Raw genomic sequence first — 19,201 nt, 5'->3', positions numbered from 1 at the left:
CTCCACCAGCATGTCGCACACAACATCACCGCTTCTTTGAGAAACTCTGTGTGTGACAGGGTGCATTTCACCACAGACACTTGGACGAGTAGGCATGGACAGGGGCGTTACATGTCGCTGACTGGGCACTGGGTAACTATGGTGACAGCAGGACAAGGGGCTGCTGTCCAAGTCTTGCCGTCCCCACGAGTTGTGCGTCAATCCTCTTTATGTCATTTTTCCTCCACTGCTTCTGCCTCCTCAACCTCCTCTCGGTCTTCCACCTGCACCCAAAGCCTGTCTGGTCATGCCACAAGCTTTCTAACTGTGCAGAAGGGATCCTGCACACCTCCTTACTATGCTGGCAGTAGGGCTCAACGTCATCAGGCGGTTTTTACATTGAAATGTCTGGGAAATGTGAGTCACACAGCTGAGGAGTTGTGGTCAGCTCTGGAGAACCAATTTCATGAATGGTTGTCTCCACTGGACCTGAAACCAGGGAAGGCCGTGTGCGACAATGCTGCAAACCTGGGTGCGGCCCTTCGCCGGGGCAATGTCACACACGTGCCTTGTATGGCTCACGTGTTGAACCTGGTTGTCCAGCAATTTTTAGCCCACTATCCCAGACTAGATGGCCTTCTGCAGAGGGCACGGTCGCTGCTTGCTCACTTCCGCCGTTCGCATCCCGCAGCTCAGCGACTTACATCTCTACAGAAGTCGTTGGGCCTGCCACTTCACCGGCTAAAATGCGATGTGCCTACCCGGTGGAATTCAACTCTGCACATGTTGCAGCGACTGTGGCAGCACCGACAAGCCCTGGTGCAATACGTTCTGACGTATAGCCTGGGCCAACGAGATTCAGAGGTGGGGCAAATCACGCTGGAGGAGTGGTCTCAGATCAGGGACCTATGCACCCTTCTGCACAGTTTTGAAATGGCGACGAAGATGTTTAGTGCTGACGATGCCATTATCAGCATGACTATTCCGGTGATTTACATGCTGGAGCACATGTTAAACAGAATTTGGAGTCAGGTGGTGGCACAAGAGGAGGTGGAGGAAGTAGAGGAGGAGGAGTTGTATGCGGAAGGGCTAACATCTGCAAGGTCCAGACGGTCGGCAGCACCAAGGCGGCAGGCATGTGAGGGTGGGGGAGATGGTTTTACCAGGGCGCATGGTAGCAGCCAAACTAGTGAGGAAGGTGCAGGAGCCCAGGAAGAAGTGGAGGACGAACTGATGGAAGACTCATCAGATGAGGGAGACCTTGATCACATTTCTGTTGTGCGAGGTTGGGGGGAGAGGACAGAGGAAGGAAGCATGATTGTTACCTCGCCACCAACACAACAGGGACTTGGTGCTCCTGGATGCGCAACACACATGAGTGCCTTCTTGCTGCACTACTTGCAACATGACCCTCGAATTGTGAGAATTAGAAATAATCCTGACTACTAGGTTGCCACACTGTTAGATCCCCGGTACAAAAGTAAATTTGCAGAAATTATTCCTGCCATAGAAAGGGATGCACGCATGCAGGAGTATCAGCAGAGACTGTTGCAGAATCTTACATGTGCTTTTCCACAAAATACCAGTGGTGCACGTAGTGAATCTCACAGTTCCAACTTGCCAACCGTGAGACCGTCAAGTGTTCAGCACTCAAACCGTAACAGAACCACAGTATCTGGTGGTAACATCAATTTTGCGGAATCATTTCACCACTTTTTTAGCCCATCCTTTGCAAGGCCACAGGAGACAAGAAGTCTGACACATAGTCAACGCCTAGAGACGATGGTACAGGAGTATCTCCAAGTAAACATTGAAGCCACGACTGTGTCACTGGACCCTTGCTCTTTTTGGGCTTCCAATCTGGATAAATGGCCGGAGCTAGCCACTTACGCCTTGGAGATCTTGTCATGCCCCGCAGCCAGCGTTCTGTCTGAACGTGTGTTCAGCGCTGCTGGTGGTGTGCTGACAGATAAGCGCACGCGGCTCTCCACTGATAATGTAGACAGACTCACGTTCATAAAGATGAACAAATCATGGATCCGAAACGACTTTTCTACTCCTGTGTCATCCTGGGGAGAGTAAAAGCTTGATGATTGTTTAAAATCACCCTACCAACCGTTTTAAGCTTTCAAATTACTAATCATGTTTATCTGTATCTTGACTGGAAAATAATTTGGGCTTTGTAGCAGTGTGCAGCACTGATCCTATTAGGCCATCTATAATAAGCTCCACCAGATTTAAAATTAAAAATAATTTTTAGCTGCATCTAGCCCGGAAAATAATTTTGGGGCTCCGAGATGCGCAAGACACATAAGTGCCTTCTTGCTGCACTACCTGCAGCATGACCCTCATATTGTCAGAATTCGAAGTAATCATGACTACTGGGTTGCCACACTCTTAGATCCCCCAAACTTTTCGATCAACCTTTTCATTTTAATAAAGACCAAAAAAATGGTCATTTTTGAAATTATAAGCATTAGCAGGTTGTTAGAAACTGAAATCAAACAGTTTTCAACTCAAAACTTTATTCTAGGTGATGTTACATTTTCACATAGGACCCCTTGTTCGAAAGGAGCTTCTGAACTCTCTCGTCCATTGAATTTGTCAGGTTTTGGATGGTTTCTGCTTCAATTGTTTTGCATGAGGACAGAATACCCTCCCAGAGCTGTTGCTTAGATGTGAACTGCCTCCCGCCATCATAGACACTCCTTTTAATGATGCTCCAAAGGTTCTGAATGGGGTAGAGGTCAGGGGAGCATGGGGGTCACACCATAAGTTTGTCCCCTTTTATGCCCATATCAGCCAGAGATGCAGATGTTTTATGTGCAGCATGAGATGGTGCATTATCATGCAGAAAAATGATCTTGCTGTGAAATACACGGTTCTTCTTCTTGAACCATGGCAGGAAGTGCTGTTTGAGAAAATCCACATACATTATGGAGTTCATCTTTAGCGCCTTCAGGGATCCTAAAGGGGCCGACAATCTCTCTCCCCATGATTCCAGCCCAAAACATTACTCCACCTCCTCCTTGTTGGCGCTGTAGCCGTGTTTGCGTGGGGTGTCCATCAACCAGCCATCCTCCACTCCATCCATCTGGACCATCGAGCGCTGCACGGCACTCATCCGTGAACAAAACAGTTTTGAAATCAGTCTTCATGTAATGTTTGGCCCACTGGAGCCGTTTCTGCTTGTGTGAAGTGGATAGAGGAGGTCGACAGGATGGCGTATGCACAGCTGCAAACCTCTGAAGGACCCTGCATCTTGTTGTTCGGGGGACGTTGGAGGCACAAGCAGCTTCAAAAACTTGTCTGCTGCTATGACAAGGCTTTTTTGCCGCTGCTCTTTCAACCTGACGTAATTGCCTGTAGGAAAGAGTCCTCAATTTGCCCTTATAAGCACGCACACGTGTGTACTGTGAATCAGCTACATACTTCTTGATTGCCAAGACACTTCATCCTGATCATCGCACAATGTTGATTGTAGTCATGCCTTGACCTAAACACTCCACAATTTGTTGCTTCTCAGCAGCCGACACATCCTTTTTCTTTCCCATTTTGGCAGAAAATGTAGGCTGCTGAATAATGTGAGAGAGCCTTCTTAAGTAGTCTTGCCTTTCATTGGACACACCTGACAAACTAATTAGCACTGGTGTCTGCAATTGCTTACAGTGATATAAAGAGCCCTGACACACATCACCATCAATGAGTTTAACTGACAAACAAACAAATTCTTCCCTTATCACTCCTAAACACTTTTTGCATAATAATTTGGAACACAGTGTACATGTGCTTTTCCACAAAACACCAGTGGTTCACGTAGTGAATCTTACAGTTCTAACTTGCCAACCGTGGTCTGTATGGAGTTGTTCAATAAAGGGCCCAAAATTAAGATAACATAGATGGGAGAGGTCTCTATGAATAGGAATTCCTAAGTATTTGATACCCTGTGAGGGCCAGGCAAAGGGAAAGTTGGACTGGATGGAATCCTATATGGATTTGGGGAGGGAGACATCGAGGGCCTCAGACTTCGCTGCATTGATTTTAAAATTTGACCATGTAACAAAGTGATCTATTTCAGCCATAACAGCATGGATGGATATATGTGATTGAGTGATATATACTAGGACATCATCAGCAAATAGAGAGCACTTGTACTCGGTGCCTCCCACCTCAATCCACCTAATATTGGGGTTATGGCGAATTGATGAGAGCAGGTGCTCCGTCACTAGGATGTATAAGAGAGGGGACAGAGAACATCCCTGCCTTGTCCCATTGGTGATTGTGAAAGGTGATGAAAATGTTCTGACGCGCCCCCTGGGCCTTGGGACACCCGGAGCCGGACCCTTTTTGGTGGATGCTGGTGGTTGTAGTCTTCGTGGCGGCGATCCGGTTCCGTGGCTCAGGGCGGTCAAACCAGTGGCGGAACTATTTATGTGGTTTTGATGTTTAAATGTCCGACTACGCCACCCGTGGATTGCGGTCAGAGTGAACCGCCGCTACAGGGCAGACCGCTAAGGCTGGTGTTGTGGGTGCAGCAGAGCGTAGCATAACTCCCCACGGGAGGAGTATAGCCTCAGGGCAATGTATGCGGAGGATGGGGGTGATGGTGCAGGGCAGCAGCAGTAACGACACGGAGTCAGTGATGCAGTTCAGGGCCTTTACTCACAGTTCTTATTATCCAGACCACGTCTGCAGGTAACGGCTGCCCACGTCGTACTGTGCTCACCAGGTGAGGGGCTCAGACAACTCCCAGATAACTTTGGAGCACTTCACAGGACCCCCTTTGTGTGTTCTTTGTCTGGCCTTTCTTACCAACACTTCTGTCCGGCTGCCTCGGGCCTCCTCTTGGTAAACTTGGCGCCAGTTTCCCTGACCCTATGTGGTGCCTTCCTAACGGGTGGAGCAAGGGGCTGCGCCACATAAAATGTCAGAGCCTCCGGTTTCTAGCTGAGGGTCGTTTCCTGCCTCCACTAGTTCGGGGACCGGTCTCCCCCTTTGGCCTGACCCCTCCACACAGGTGGATTCGGGCGTGCGGTGGCGACTCGCCCGTCCGCACCCCTGGGATCCCTTCATTCCTCGTTCCTGGAGCCTTCTCCGCTCCTCTTCCTTCCTTCTCCCTCTTGCAGGCCTGGGCCTCTGTTACTAGGCCCGCCTCCGGAGCAGAGCTCATGCAGAGCCCCTGCTCCCTGCCACTTCTGCTCAGACTTCTCTGCACTGAACTAAGATGGTGCCCACCTTTTATACTCCCTTCTCAATGCACCCAGGAACTGCTTCCTCCCTGCTCCTGCACTGCAGGGTTCCCCTTCCTCAGTGTTCCCTCCCCCCACTCCAGCCAGGGACAGGGACTGTCGTGCCCATCTCAGGGGCATATTGGTCGCCCTGCCCCACGGCAATGTGGTGTAATGCATGCAGGTGTCGGGTCCTGATCCACACTCCATCCTTATCTGAGAGTGAGATATCACACCTCTGGGTGAGGTGCAATACGTCTGTAGCAACCGAGCCCTCGGTGCTACAGTTCCATTTATCTTCAGCCTAGGTGACGTATTGTGATACAGGGCCGTGATTTTGGCTATAAAAGGGTCCCCTAGACCCCTACCCCAAGCTTTTTAAGAGAATCATATATGGCGTGCCAGGAGACTCTATGGAATGCTTTCTCAGCATCCAACGAGAGTATCTACTTACAAATTTTTAACTGCATCTAGCCCAGGAAATACTTTGTGCCTAGTAGCAGTGTCTGCTAGTCAGCGGATTATCCCGGCTGTTAAGCAAGCTACACCACCTGTAGTTTGGACACTTAATTTTTTCAAAGGAAATGCTTCGGGACCACGGGATACTTAGTGAAGAGCATCAGGAGGCACCCCAAGGCATAGGGGCTGGGACTGGCACTAGGATGCCTTGCGGTGGACAGCCGAGCTCGATCCTTATAAAAGCTTTTTAACTGCAGCAGCTTTAGTGGACGCTACTGGAGCTGGAATTACGCGGCTGCTGGCATGAGACTTGCCCTCCAATAGATCCTTGTAAATGGATTTAAAGTGTATTCATTCAAATTAGAGGGACAATTTAAATTAAAAAGCTTAGAGCTGCCTCCACCACAGGGGGGCTCTCTCGACCCACCAGCGGACAGGCACCAGTATTGGGAGAGGGGGGCTGGCCGTCAGGGTTCACCGCGGCTCTGGCACAAACCCGGCGACACGGAGGTGGCACGGGCAGGAGCGGACTGGCCGTCTCGGCTTCTCACTTTTTGGATTTTAGAAGGGCATGACATGCCTATATCTGTGTCTCCCCCTCCTTTTACTCCTCCACCTCTTTTCTTTTCGCATGACTATATGTACTTGTCACTTTTCCATGTGTTAGTTGTGTCTTCTGAGCAGTTTGTCAACTTTTGGACACCTTTGAAGGTGTTTTCTATGTGTTTCTATGTGTTTTTGTTTGCCTGCCATTGGTTTTAACGGTGTTCGAAGGTGTTCGACGAACAGTTCGACGAACTGTTCGGCGAACACATGGGTGTTCGACGAACCGAACCGAACTCGAACACTACGGGGGTGGCTCAACACTACATCTAACCCAGCCAATAGTTTTGGCCTAATACCACAGTTTGGCCACTCAGCTCTTCTCGGTTCCCATCCATTGTTTTTTTGTGCAAACAACTCCAGAGTTGTGAATTAGTTAACCACCAAAATGAGTGGAAAAAGGCCTGCTGCTGGTGGAAAGGGGAATAGGCGTGTTGGGAAGGGGAAAAAAGGTTGTGTCCGTGGGGTAGGTGTTAAAGCAACAGTAACATCTGCAGAAGAAAGACCATCTTCCAGCCAAACTAAAATGTCTACTTCTTTTAGCAGACAATGTGATAAGATCCCTTTCTTACGGCCACGCCAATCGCTACAAATTCCAGATGAGGCACAAAAACAGCAGGTGCTTCAACGGATATCAAGTGCTCCTTTAAGTGGGCTCTCCTCCACATCAACTTCAACATCACAAATACTCCAGTCCTCAAAGGTGTCACTCCAATCGCACTTGCTTCCTCACAGCTCCCAAATCTCCAGCTGCCCGTCTGAGTATGAGGTAGAACAGATGGTTGAGTCTGCAGAGCTGTTTACTCATACTATAGCCTGGGAATCAGAGGTCGACTCCAGCGCTTCTGTGAATCCAGACGAGGAAATGATCTGCACTGATGCCCAGAATCTTTATGAGTCGGATCCAGGACCAGACGCAGAAGGTTCTGACCATAATGTAGACCCTCATTCCCAAACTGTAACTCCTGTTGGTGGAGACAATGAGGAAGACGATGATGAGACTCAAATACCTGATTGGAGCGACAACTTTAGTTTTTTGTCAGGGCAGGAACAGGTTGGCTCTGAGGACGACGGGTGTGATAACGCACAGGGTGATGATGATGAGGTCGGAGATCCCACTTACTGTCAACCCACAGTCAGCCAAGTGATGAGGTCAGCAGAGGAGGTGGAGGAAGATGCTAGTGACGACGAGGTCAGGTTGCGCCTTCCTGGACAGAGACGTAGTACTGGAAGCACGTCAACAACTGCATCCTCAAACACAACTCTGCCTCTCACCACAAGTCGTGGTGGCTCTTCAGGTCGCATGGGTGCTAAGCCTTGCATAGCCTGGGCATTTTTTCAGATCGATAAAGATGACCCAACTCGTGTTATCTGTAACATTTGTCAGCAAAAGCTAAGTAGATTCCAAAAAATACATAGTTTGAGTACTTCATGCATGAACCGGCACATGGACATGAAGCATAAGTTGCAGTGGGAAGCTCAGTGTGCTACAATGCGGCCTAGCCGGCCGGGCCAACCACCGTCTGCCATATCTTGTGCATCCGCGGCCTCTTCATCCTCTGTGACTGGGGGGACAGCAGTCACACCTGTTTTGGGGCGCAGACCTGCCAACTCTTTACCCGCAACAGCCAGCGTGATTGGCAGGTCATCATTTTCTTTGGAGGTGGTAACACCAGCTGGTGTTGAGCGCTGTCTGACATCGATAGCACCACCTTTGGATCAAGGCAACCTAACATGTCCGCCTGCATCTTCCTCACAGATCGGCAGTTTGCCGGGGACACCCTTATCAACCCCGTCTAAGCACAATAGCCAGCCCTCGGTCCCTCAGATGTGGACAAGTAAAAGACCATTTCCTCCTAGCCATGAGAAAGCTAAGAGGTTGAATTTCACCATCTGCAAGCTCTTGGCTACAGAAATGCTGCCTTTCCGCCTGGTGGACACAGAGGATTTTCGAGACCTTATGTCCGTCGCAGTGCCCCAGTACCAGATGCCCAGTCGGCACTACTTCTTAAAGAAAGGTGTGACTGCGCTCCACCAGCATGTCGCACACAACATCACCGCTTCTTTGAGAAACTCTGTGTGTGACAGGGTGCATTTCACCACAGACACTTGGACGAGTAGGCATGGACAGGGGCGTTACATGTCGCTGACTGGGCACTGGGTAACTATGGTGACAGCAGGACAAGGGCCTGCTGTCCAAGTCTTGCCGTCCCCACGAGTTGTGCGTCAATCCTCTTTATGTCAAAGTTCCTCCACTGCTTCTGCCTCCTCAACCTCCTCTCGGTCTTCCACCTGCACCCAAAGCCTGTCTGGTCATGCCACAAGCTTTCTAACTGCGCAGAAGGGATCCTGCACACCTCCTTACTATGCTGGCAGTAGGGCTCAACGTCATCAGGCGGTTTTTACTTTGAAATGTCTGGGAAATGTGAGTCACACAGCTGAGGAGTTGTGGTCAGTTCTGGAGAACCAATTTCATGAATGGTTGTCTCCACTGTACCTGAAACCAGGGAAGGCCGTGTGCGACAATGCTGCAAACCTGGGTGCGGCCCTTCGCCGGGGCAATGTCACACACGTGCCTTGTATGGCTCACGTGTTGAACCTGGTTGTCCAGCAATTTTTAGCCCACTATCCCAGACTAGATGGCCTTCTGCAGAGGGCACGGTCGCTGTGTGCTCACTTCCGCCGTTCGCATCCCGCAGCTGAGCGACTTACATCTCTACAGAAGTCGTTGGGCCTGCCACTTCACCGGCTAAAATGCGATGTGCCTACCCGGTGGAATTCAACTCTGCACATGTTGCAGCGACTGTGGCAGCACCGACAAGCCCTGGTGCAATACGTTCTGACGTATAGCCATGACCAACGAGATCCAGAGGTGGGGCAAATCACGCTGGAGGAGTGGTCTCAGATAAGGGACCTATGCACCCTTCTGCACAGTTTTGAAATGGCGACGAAGATGTTTAGTGCTGACGATGCCATTATCAGCATGACTATTCCGGTGATTTACATGCTGGAGCACATGTTAAACAGAATTCGGAGTCAGGTGGTGGCGGCACAAGAGGAGGTGGAGGAAGTAGAGGAGGAGGAGTTGTATGCGGAAGGGCTAACATCTGCAAGGTCCAGACGGTCGGCAGCACCAAGGCGGCAGGCATGTGAGGGTGGGGGAGATGGTTTTACCAGGGCGCATGGTAGCAGCCAAACTAGTGAGGAAGGTGCAGGAGCCCAGGAAGAAGTGGAGGACGAACTGATGGAAGACTCATCAGATGAGGGAGACCTTGATCACATTTCTGTTGTGCGAGGTTGGGGGGATAGGACAGAGGAAGGAAGCATGATTGTTACCTCGCCACCAACACAACAGGGACTTGGTGCTCCTGGATGCGCAACACACATGAGTGCCTTCTTGCTGCACTACCTGCAACATGACCCTCGAATTGTGAGAATTAGAAATAATCCTGACTACTGGGTTGCCACACTGTTAGATCCCCGGTACAAAAGTAAATTTGCAGAAATTATTCCTGCCATAGAAAGGGATGCACGCATGCAGGAGTATCAGCAGAGACTGTTGCAGAATCTTACATGTGCTTTTCCACAAAATACCAGTGGTGCACGTAGTGAATCTCACAGTTCCAACTTGCCAACCGTGGGACCGTCAAGTGTTCAGCACTCAAACCGTAACAGAACCACAGTATCTGCTGGTAACATCAATTTTGCGGAATCATTTCACCACTTTTTTAGCCCATCCTTTGCAAGGCCACAGGAGACAAGAAGTCTGACACATAGTCAACGCCTAGAGACGATGGTACAGGAGTATCTCCAAGTAAACATTGAAGCCATGACTGTGTCACTGGACCCTTGCTCTTTTTGGGCTTCCAATCTGGATAAATGGCCGGAGCTAGCCACTTACGCCTTGGAGATCTTGCCCCGCAGCCAGCGTTCTGTCTGAATGTGTGTTCAGCGCTGCTGGTGGTGTGCTGACAGATAAGCGCACGCGGCTCTCCACTGATAATGTAGACAGACTCACGTTCATAAAGATGAACAAATCATGGATCCGAAACGACTTTTCTACCCCTGTGTCATCCTGGGGAGAGTAAAAGCTTGATGATTGGTTAAAATCACCCTACCAACCGTTTTAAGCTTTCAAATTACTAATCATGTTTATCTGTATCTTGGCTGGAAAATAATTTGGGCTTTGTAGCAGTGTGCAGCACTGATCCTATTAGGCCACCTATAATAAGCTCCACCAGATTTAAAATTACTAATCATGTTTACCTGTATCTTGACTGGAAAATAATTTGGGCTTTGTAGCAGTGTGCAGCACTGATCCTATTAGGTCATCTATACTAAGCTCCACCAGATTTAAAATTAATAATAATTTTTAGCTGCATCTAGCCCAGAAAATAATTTTGGGGCTCCGAGATGCGCAAGACACATAAGTGCCTTCTTGCTGCACTACCTGCCACATGACCCTCATATTGTCAGAATTCGAAGTAATCATGACTACTGGGTTGCCACACTCTTAGATCCCCCAAACTTTTCGATCAAACTTTTCATTTTAATAAAGACCAAAAAAATGGTCATTTTTGAAATTATAAGCATTAGCAGGTTATTAGAAACTGAAATCAAACAGTTTTCAACTCAAAACTTTATTCTAGGTGATGTTACATTTTCACATAGGACCCCTTGTTCGAAAGGAGCTTCTGAACTCTCTCGTCCATTGAATTTGTCAGGTTTTGGATGGTTTCTGCTTCAATTGTTTTGCATGAGGACAGAATACCCTCCCAGAGCTGTTGCTTAGATGTGAACTGCCTCCTGCCATCATAGACACTCCTTTTGATGATGCTCCAGAGGTTCTGAATGGGGTAGAGGTCAGGGGAGCATGGGGGTCACACCATAAGTTTGTCCCCTTTTATGCCCATATCAGCCAGAGATGCAGATGTTTTATGTGCAGCATGAGATGGTGCATTATCATGCAAAAAAATGATCTTGCTGTGAAATACACGGTTCTTCTTCTTGAACCATGGCAGGAAGTGCTGTTTGAGAAAATCCACATACATTATGGAGTTCATCTTTAGAGCCTTCAGGGATCCTAAAGGGGCCGACAATCTCTCTCCCCATGATTCCAGCCCAAAACATTACTCCACCTCCTCCTTGTTGGCGCTGTAGCCATGTTTGCGTGGGGTGTCCATCCACCAGCCATCCTCCACTCCATCCATCTGGACCATCGAGCGCTGCACGGCACTCATCCGTGAACAAAACAGTTTTGAAATCAGTCTTCATGTAATGTTTGGCCCACTGGAGCCGTTTCTGCTTTTGTGAAGTGGATAGAGGAGGTCGACAGGATGGCGTATGCACAGCTGCAAACCTCTGAAGGACCCTGCATCTTGTTGTTCGGGGGACGTTGGAGGCACCAGCAGCTTCAAAAACTTGTCTGCTGCTATGACAAGGCTTTTTTGCCGCTGCTCTTTTAACCTGACGTAATTGCCTGTAGGAAAGAGTCCTCAATTTGCCCTTATCAGCACGCACACGTGTGTACTGTGAATCAGCTACATACTCCTTGATTGCCAAGACACTTCATCCTGATCATCGCACAATGTTGATTGTAGTCATGCCTTGACCTAAACACTCCACAATTTGTTGCTTCTCAGCAGCCGACACATCCTTTTTCTTTCCCATTTTGGCAGAAAATGTAGGCTGCTTAATAATGTGAGACAGCCTTCTTAAGTAGTCTTGCCTTTCATTGGACACACCTGCTAAACTAATTAGCACAGGTGTCTGCAATTGCTTACAGTGATATAAAGAGCCCAGACACACATCACCATCAATGAGTTTAACTGACAAACAAACAAATTCTTCCCTTATCACTCCTAAACACTTTTTGCATAATAATTTGGAACACAGTGTACATGTGCTTTTCCACAAAACACCAGTGGTTCACGTAGTGAATCTTACAGTTCTAACTTGCCAACCGTGGTCTGTATGGAGTTGTTCAATAAAGGGCCCAAAATTAAGATAACATAGATGGGAGAGGTCTCTATGAATAGGAATTCCTAAGTATTTGATACCCTGTGAGGGCCAGGCAAAGGGAAAGTTGGACTGGATGGAATCCTATATGGATTTGGGGAGGGAGACATCGAGGGCCTCAGACTTCGCTGCATTGATTTTAAAATTTGACCATGTAACAAAGTGATCTATTTCAGCCATAACAGCATGGATGGATATATGTGATTGAGTGATATATACTAGGACATCATCAGCAAATAGAGAGCACTTGTACTCGGTGCCTCCCACCTCAATCCACCTAATATTGGGGTTATGGCGAATTGATGAGAGCAGGTGCTCCGTCACTAGGATGTATAAGAGAGAGGACAGAGGACATCCCTGCCTTGTCCCATTGGTGATTGTGAAAGGCAGGGGTCTCAAACTCGGCTGGGTATATGGGCCGCACATGGAAAAAATTTGAATTTGGGGGGCCGCATTCTTTGTTCAATGTGACACCATTTTTTTTTGTATACACCTTTTGAACATTTTTTCCGTGTTTATTTTTTTTATAGCTTGGGTCGTTATGGATGTGGTGATAATAAACGTGCACTTTTTTGTGTTTACTTTAGTTTACATATAAAACAGCATTTTTAGTGCCCAATATTTTTTCATGCTTTATTTTTATTTTTTTGATTTTTACAATTTTGTTTCCCCCAATTGGCCACATTCAGTAATATTGTCTTACAATTAGCATCATATAGTAATAATGGCAAACATCCTGTGGCTATGTGCCCCATCCAGGTCCCCATCCTGTGGCTATGTGCCCCATCCAGGTCCCCATCCTGTGGCTATGTGCCCCATCCAGGTCCCCATCCTGTGGCTATGTGCCCCATCCAGGTCCCCATCCTGTGGCTATGTGCCCCATCCAGGTCCCCATCCTGTGGCTATGTGCCCCATCCAGGTCCCCATCCTGTGGCTATGTGCCCCATCCAGGTCCCCATCCTGTGGCTATGTGCCCCATCCAGGTCCCCATCCTGTGGCTATGTGCCCCATCCAGGTCCCCATCCTGTGGCTATGTGCCCCATCCAGGTCCCCATCCTGTGGCTATGTGCCCCATCCAGGTCCCCATCCTGTGGCTATGTGCCCCATCCAGGTCCACATCTTGTGGCTATGTGCCCCATCCAGGTCCCGATCCTGTGGCTATGTGCCCCATCCAGGTCCCCATCCTGTGGCTATGTGCCCCATCCAGGTCCCCATCTTGTGGCTATGTGCCCCATCCAGGTCCCCATCTTGTGGCTATGTGCCCCATTCAGGTCCCCTCTTTTGGCTATGTGCCCCATCCAGGTCCCCTCTTGTGGCTATGTGCCCCATCCAGGTCCCCATCTTGTGGCTATGTGGCCCATTCAGGTCCCCTCTTGTGGCTATGTGCCCCCTGTTCTTCACACACATAAAATAGAAAAAAAAAAAAAAAGATGGATTCTCACCTGTCCTCCGTTCCCTCGGCGGCCTTCCTGCAGATGTGGCCCGCAGGCACCACAGAGTCCGACCCCTTGACGATCCCGACCTGGTCCAGGAGGAGCCGCCGACAGCAGCGCTGCATTGCCGCACAGAGACTGTTTCCCAGCACTGCATTTCCAATGCCAGCCGCCGGCCAATCAGAGGCCAGCAGCTGATAGCTGCGTATGGCAATGACGTCATACTCGCTGCGCCGACACGCAGATATCAGCTGCTGGCCTCTGATTGGCCGGCGGCTGGCATTGGAAATGCAGTGCTGGGAAACAGTCTCTGTGCGGCAATGCAGCGCTGCTGTCGGCGGCTCCTCCTGGACCTGGTCGGGATCGTCAAGGGGTCTGTGCCTGCGGGCCGCATAAAGCAGCCTCAGGGGCCGCATGCGGGCCGCGTGTTTGAGACCCCTGGTGAAAGGTGATGAAAATGTTCTGACGCGCCCCCTGGGCCTTGGGACACCCGGAGCCGGACCCTTTTTGGTGGATGCTGGTGGTTGTAGTCTTCGTGGCGGCGACCCGGTTCCGTGGCTCAGGGTGGTCAAACCAGTGGCGGAACTATTTATGTGGTTTTGATGTTTAAATGTCCGACTACGCCACCTGTGGATTGCGGTCAGAGTGAACCGCCGCTGCAGGGCAGACCGCTGAGGCTGGTGTTGTGGGTGCAGCAGAGCGTAGCATAACTCCCCACGGGAGGAGTATAGCCTCAGGGCAGTGTATGCGGAGGATGGGGGTGATGGTGCAGGGCAGCAGCAGTAACGACACGGAGTCAGTGATGCAGTCCAGGGCCTTTACTCACAGTTCTTATTATCCAGACCACGTCTGCAGGTAACGGCTGCCCACGTCGTACTGTGCTCACCAGGTGAGGGGCTCAGACAACTCCCAGATAACTTTGGAGCGCTTCACAGGACCCCCTTTGTGTGTCCTTTGTCTGGCCTTTCTTACCAACCCTTCTGTCCGGCTGCCTCGGGCCTCCTCTTGGTAAACTTGGCGCCAGTTTCCCTGACCCTATGTGGTGCCTTCCTAGCGAGTGTAGCGAGGGGCTGCGCCACATAAAATGTCACAGCCTCCGGTTTCTAGCTGAGGGTCATTTCCTGCCTCCACTAGTTTCGGGAACCGGTCTCCCCCTTTGGCCTGACCCCTCCACGCAGGTGGATTCGGGCGTGCGGTGGCGACTCGCCCGTCCGCACCCCTGGGATCCCTTCATTCCTCGTTCCTGGAGCCTTCTCCGCTCCTCTTCCTTCCTTCTCCCTCTTCCAGGCCTGGGCCTCTGTTACTAGGCCCGCCTCCGGAGCAGAGCTCATGCAGAGCCCCTGCTCCCTGCCACTTCTGCTCAGACTTCTCTGCACTGAACTAAGATGGTGCCCACCTTTTATACTTCCTTCTCAATGCACCCAGGAACTGCTTCCTCCCTGCTCCTGCACTACAGTGTTCCCCTTCCTCAGTGTTCCCTCCCCCCACTCCAGCCAGGGACAGGGACTGTCGTGCCCATCTCAGAGGCATATTGGTCGCCCTGCCCCACGGCAATGTGGTGTAATGCATGCAGGTGTCGGGTCCTGATCCACACTCCATCCTTACCTGAGAGTGAGATATCACACCTCTGGGTGAGGTGCAATACCTCTGTAGCAACCGAGCCCTCAGGGTGCTACAGTTCCATTTATCTTCAGCCTAGGTGACGTATTGTGATACAGGGCCGTGATTTTGGCTATAAAATGGTCCCCTAGACCCCTGCCCCAAGCTTTTTAAGAGAATCATATATGGCGTGCCAGGAGACTCTATGGAATGCTTTCTCAGCATCCAACGAGAGTATCTAATTACAAATTTTTAACTGCATCTAGCCCAGGAAATACTTTGTGCCTAGTAGCAGTGTCTGCTAGTCAGCGGATTATCCCGGCTGTTAAGCAAGCTACACCACCTGTAGTTTGGACACTTAATTTTTTCAAAGGAAATGCTTCGGGATCACGGGATACTCAGTGAAGAGCATCAGGAGGCACCCCAAGGCATAGGGGCTGGGACTGGCAGTAGGATGCCTTGCGGTGGACAGCTGAGCTCGATCCTTATAAAAGCTTTTTAACTGCAGCAGCTTTAGTGGACGCTACTGGAGCTGGAATTACGCGGCTGCTGGCATGAGACTTGCCCTCCAATAGATCTTTGTTAAAAGGGTTTAAAGTGTATTCATTCAAATTAGAGAGACAGTTTAAATTAAAAAGCTTAGAGCTGCCTCCACCACAGGGGGGCTCGCTCGACTCACCAGCGGACAGGCACCAGTATTGGGAGAGGGGGGCTGGCCGTCAGGGTCCACCGCGGCTCTGGCACAAACCCGACGACACGGAGGTGGCAAGGGCAGGAACGGACTGGCCGTGTCGGCTTCTCACTTTTTGGATTTTAGAAGGGCATGACATGCCTATATCTGTGTCTCCCCCTCCTTTTACTCCCCCACCTCTTTTCTTTTCGCATGACTATATGTACTTGTCACTTTTCCATGTGTTAGTTGTGTCTTCTGAGCAGTTTGTCAGCTTTTGGACACCTTTGAAGGTGTTTTCTATGTGTTTCTATGTGTTTTTGTTTGCCTGCCATTGGTTTTAACGGTGTTCGAAGGTGTTCGACGAACAGTTCGACGAACAGTTCGGCGAACACACGGGTGTTCGACGAACCGAACTCGAACACTACGGGGGTGGCTCAACACTAGTCTCCATATCTCACCATCCATTACTCCTTCGAACATGAGACTACCATCATTTTATGTACAATCATCTTGGTTATCTCATACATATATTTGACTTGCAACTATATAGCATATGATTAGTTATGCAGATTCTTGCCATGTCACTGCATTGTTACTGTTTTGCTCCTGGTGGTGGAAAAATCTTTTTCTTCCTGTATACTACAAATTACAACCTGTTCTCACATTCCCTAATAGCTCAGTGTGTTATTAGGCTGACTCCCAAGCAAAAAATCACTGATTCAAATCGAGGAGCAACAATGAAGAAGATTTCCCAAGAAAAGAGAAACAGCATCATCCAGGTCATCTATAGTGGTCTCTCGACCAAGAAAATTTCCAAACAGCATCATGTCAGTGCCATGACAGTTATAAGAATACGAAATGAAGTCCATTCATCCATTCAAAAGTGAAGAGGTGGACGTGCAGGTAAAATCAGCTCATCAAAAGGTCTATCAGTTGTGGCACGACAAACATGGCAGTGGAGGTGGCTCGTATGCTTCCTAATAGTGAGATCACAGATAATCATTCAATCTCCGTGCGATGTACATTAAACAAGTCTGGGATGTTTGCTCAAAGAAAGGTAAAGATTGAAACCTCGACTTTGATATCGTCATAAGAAGAGTCAGCTGGAGTTTGCAAAAAAAGTACAAAAAGTGGACAGTATACGATCGGAATCGGGTGATTTGGAGCAATGAGACGAAAGTCATTAGACTAGGCTCTGATGGGTGCAAATGGATCTTGAAGAAACAAAGGAAAAAGGGCTAATGGATCAAGAAATTGAAGGAACTGTCAAGGTCAGTGGAGGAAGCCTGATAATATGGGGTTGTTTCACAGCCAAAGGCATTGGATACTTCACCAGGATTGATGGTTGTCTCAATGCTGAGGTACAGTGGCTTGCAAAAGTACACACCTCCATTGGCTTTTTACCTATTTTGTTACATTGCAACCTGTGTTTAATTATTTTTGTAATCCGATTTGTGTGTGATACATCAACACTAAATAGTGTAAGTTATTGAAGTGAGAAAAATATAGGCATAAATTTAATTTATGGGATAAAATAACTAAAATTGGCATGTGTACAGTGGGTACGGAACGTATTCAGACCCCTTTAAAATTTTCACTCTTTGTTTCATTGCAGCCATTTGGTAAATACTAAAAAAGTTCATTTTTTTCTCATTAACCCCTTTACAACCCAAGGTGGTTTGCACGTTAATGACCAGGCCAATTTTTACAATTCTGACCACTGTCACTTAATGAGGTAATTACTCTGGAACGCTTAAACAGATACCCCTGATTCTGAGATAGTTTTTTTGTGACGAATTGTACTTCATGATTGTGGTAACATTTCTTCGATATCACTTGCGTTTATTTGTGAAAAAAATGGAAATTTGGCGAAAGTTTTGAAAATTTTGCAATTTTCAAAATTTAAATTTTTATGCCCTTAAATCAGAGAGATATGTCACACAAAATAATTAATAAATAACATTTCCCACATGTCTACTTTACATCAGCACAATTTTGGAACCAAAATTTGTTTTTATTGGGGAGCTATAAGGGTTAAAAGTTGACCAGCGATTTCTAATTTTTCCAACAAAATTTACAAAACCATTTTTTTAGGGACCACATCATATTTAAAGTCACTTTGAGGGGTCTTTATGACAGAAAATACCCAAAAGTGACACCATTCTAAAAACTGCACCCCTCAAGGTGCTCAAAACCACATTCGTTCAAAACCACATTGCGTTCAAAAAGTCACACAGTGCTCCTCCCCTTCTGAACTCTTCCGTGCGCCCAAACACTGTATTTTCCCCACATATGGGGTATTGGCGTACTCAGGAGAAATTGCACAAAAGTTTTTGGGGTCCATTTTCTCCTCTTACCCTTGTGAAAATAAAAACATTGGGGCTAAAACATCATTTTTGTGGAAAAAGTTTGATTTTTTATTTTCACGGCTCCATGTTATAAACTTCTGTAAAGGACTTGGGGGTTCAAGATGCTCACCACACATCTAGATAAGTTCCCTGAGGGGTCTAGTTTCCAAAATGGTGTCACTTGTGGGGGGTTTCCACTGTTTAGGCACATCAGGGGCACATCCGCTAATTATTTAAACAAATTTTACAATCAAAAAGTCAAATGGCGCTCCTTCCCTTCCGAACCCTGCGTGCGTCCAAACAGTGGTTTCCCCCACATATGGGGTATCTGCTAACTCAGGAGAAATTGCACAACAAACTGCATAGTGCAATTTCTTCTGTTACCCTTATGAAAATGAAAAAGTGGAGGCTGAAAAACATTTTTGTGGGAAAAATGTGAAAATGTTATTTTTACGACTCAATGTTATAAACTTCTGTGAAGTACCTACATTTAAAAAGTCAAATGGCGCTCCTTCTCTTCCGAACCCTGCCGTGTGCCAAAACAGTGTTTTTTTCCCACATATAGGGTATCTGCATGTTCATGGGAAATTGCACAACAAACTTTGGGGTCCATTTTTTCCTGTTATCCCTGCAAAAATAAAAAACATTGGGTCTAAAGTAACATTTTTGTGAAAAAAGTTAAATGTTAATTTTTTTCTTCCACATTCCAGTAATTCCTGTGAAGCACCTGAAGGGTTAATAATGTTCTTGAATGTGGTTTTGAGCACCTTGAGGGGTGCAGCTTTTAGAATGGTGTCACTTTTGGGTATTTTCTGTCATAAAGACCCCTCAAAGTGACTTCAAATGTGATGTGGTCCCTAA

General features: G+C 48.1%; 1 protein-coding gene across 1 annotated transcript in view; it reads left to right on the top strand.

Moving 5' to 3' along the window:
* GUCY1A2 (guanylate cyclase 1 soluble subunit alpha 2) overlaps nt 1–19,201 on the top strand; it is a 398,286-nt gene that overhangs the window by 280,607 nt on the left and 98,478 nt on the right. The gene's annotated exons all lie outside the window — the stretch shown is intronic.

This window comes from Phyllobates terribilis, unplaced genomic scaffold (genome assembly GCF_046119375.1).
Source record: "Phyllobates terribilis strain yellow unplaced genomic scaffold, ASM4611937v1 Scaffold_2__4_contigs__length_985480577, whole genome shotgun sequence".
Classification (NCBI taxonomy): Eukaryota; Metazoa; Chordata; class Amphibia; order Anura; family Dendrobatidae; genus Phyllobates; species Phyllobates terribilis.
Note: the sequence above shows the minus strand (reverse complement) of the source record. Positions and strands in the feature narration are given on the sequence as shown.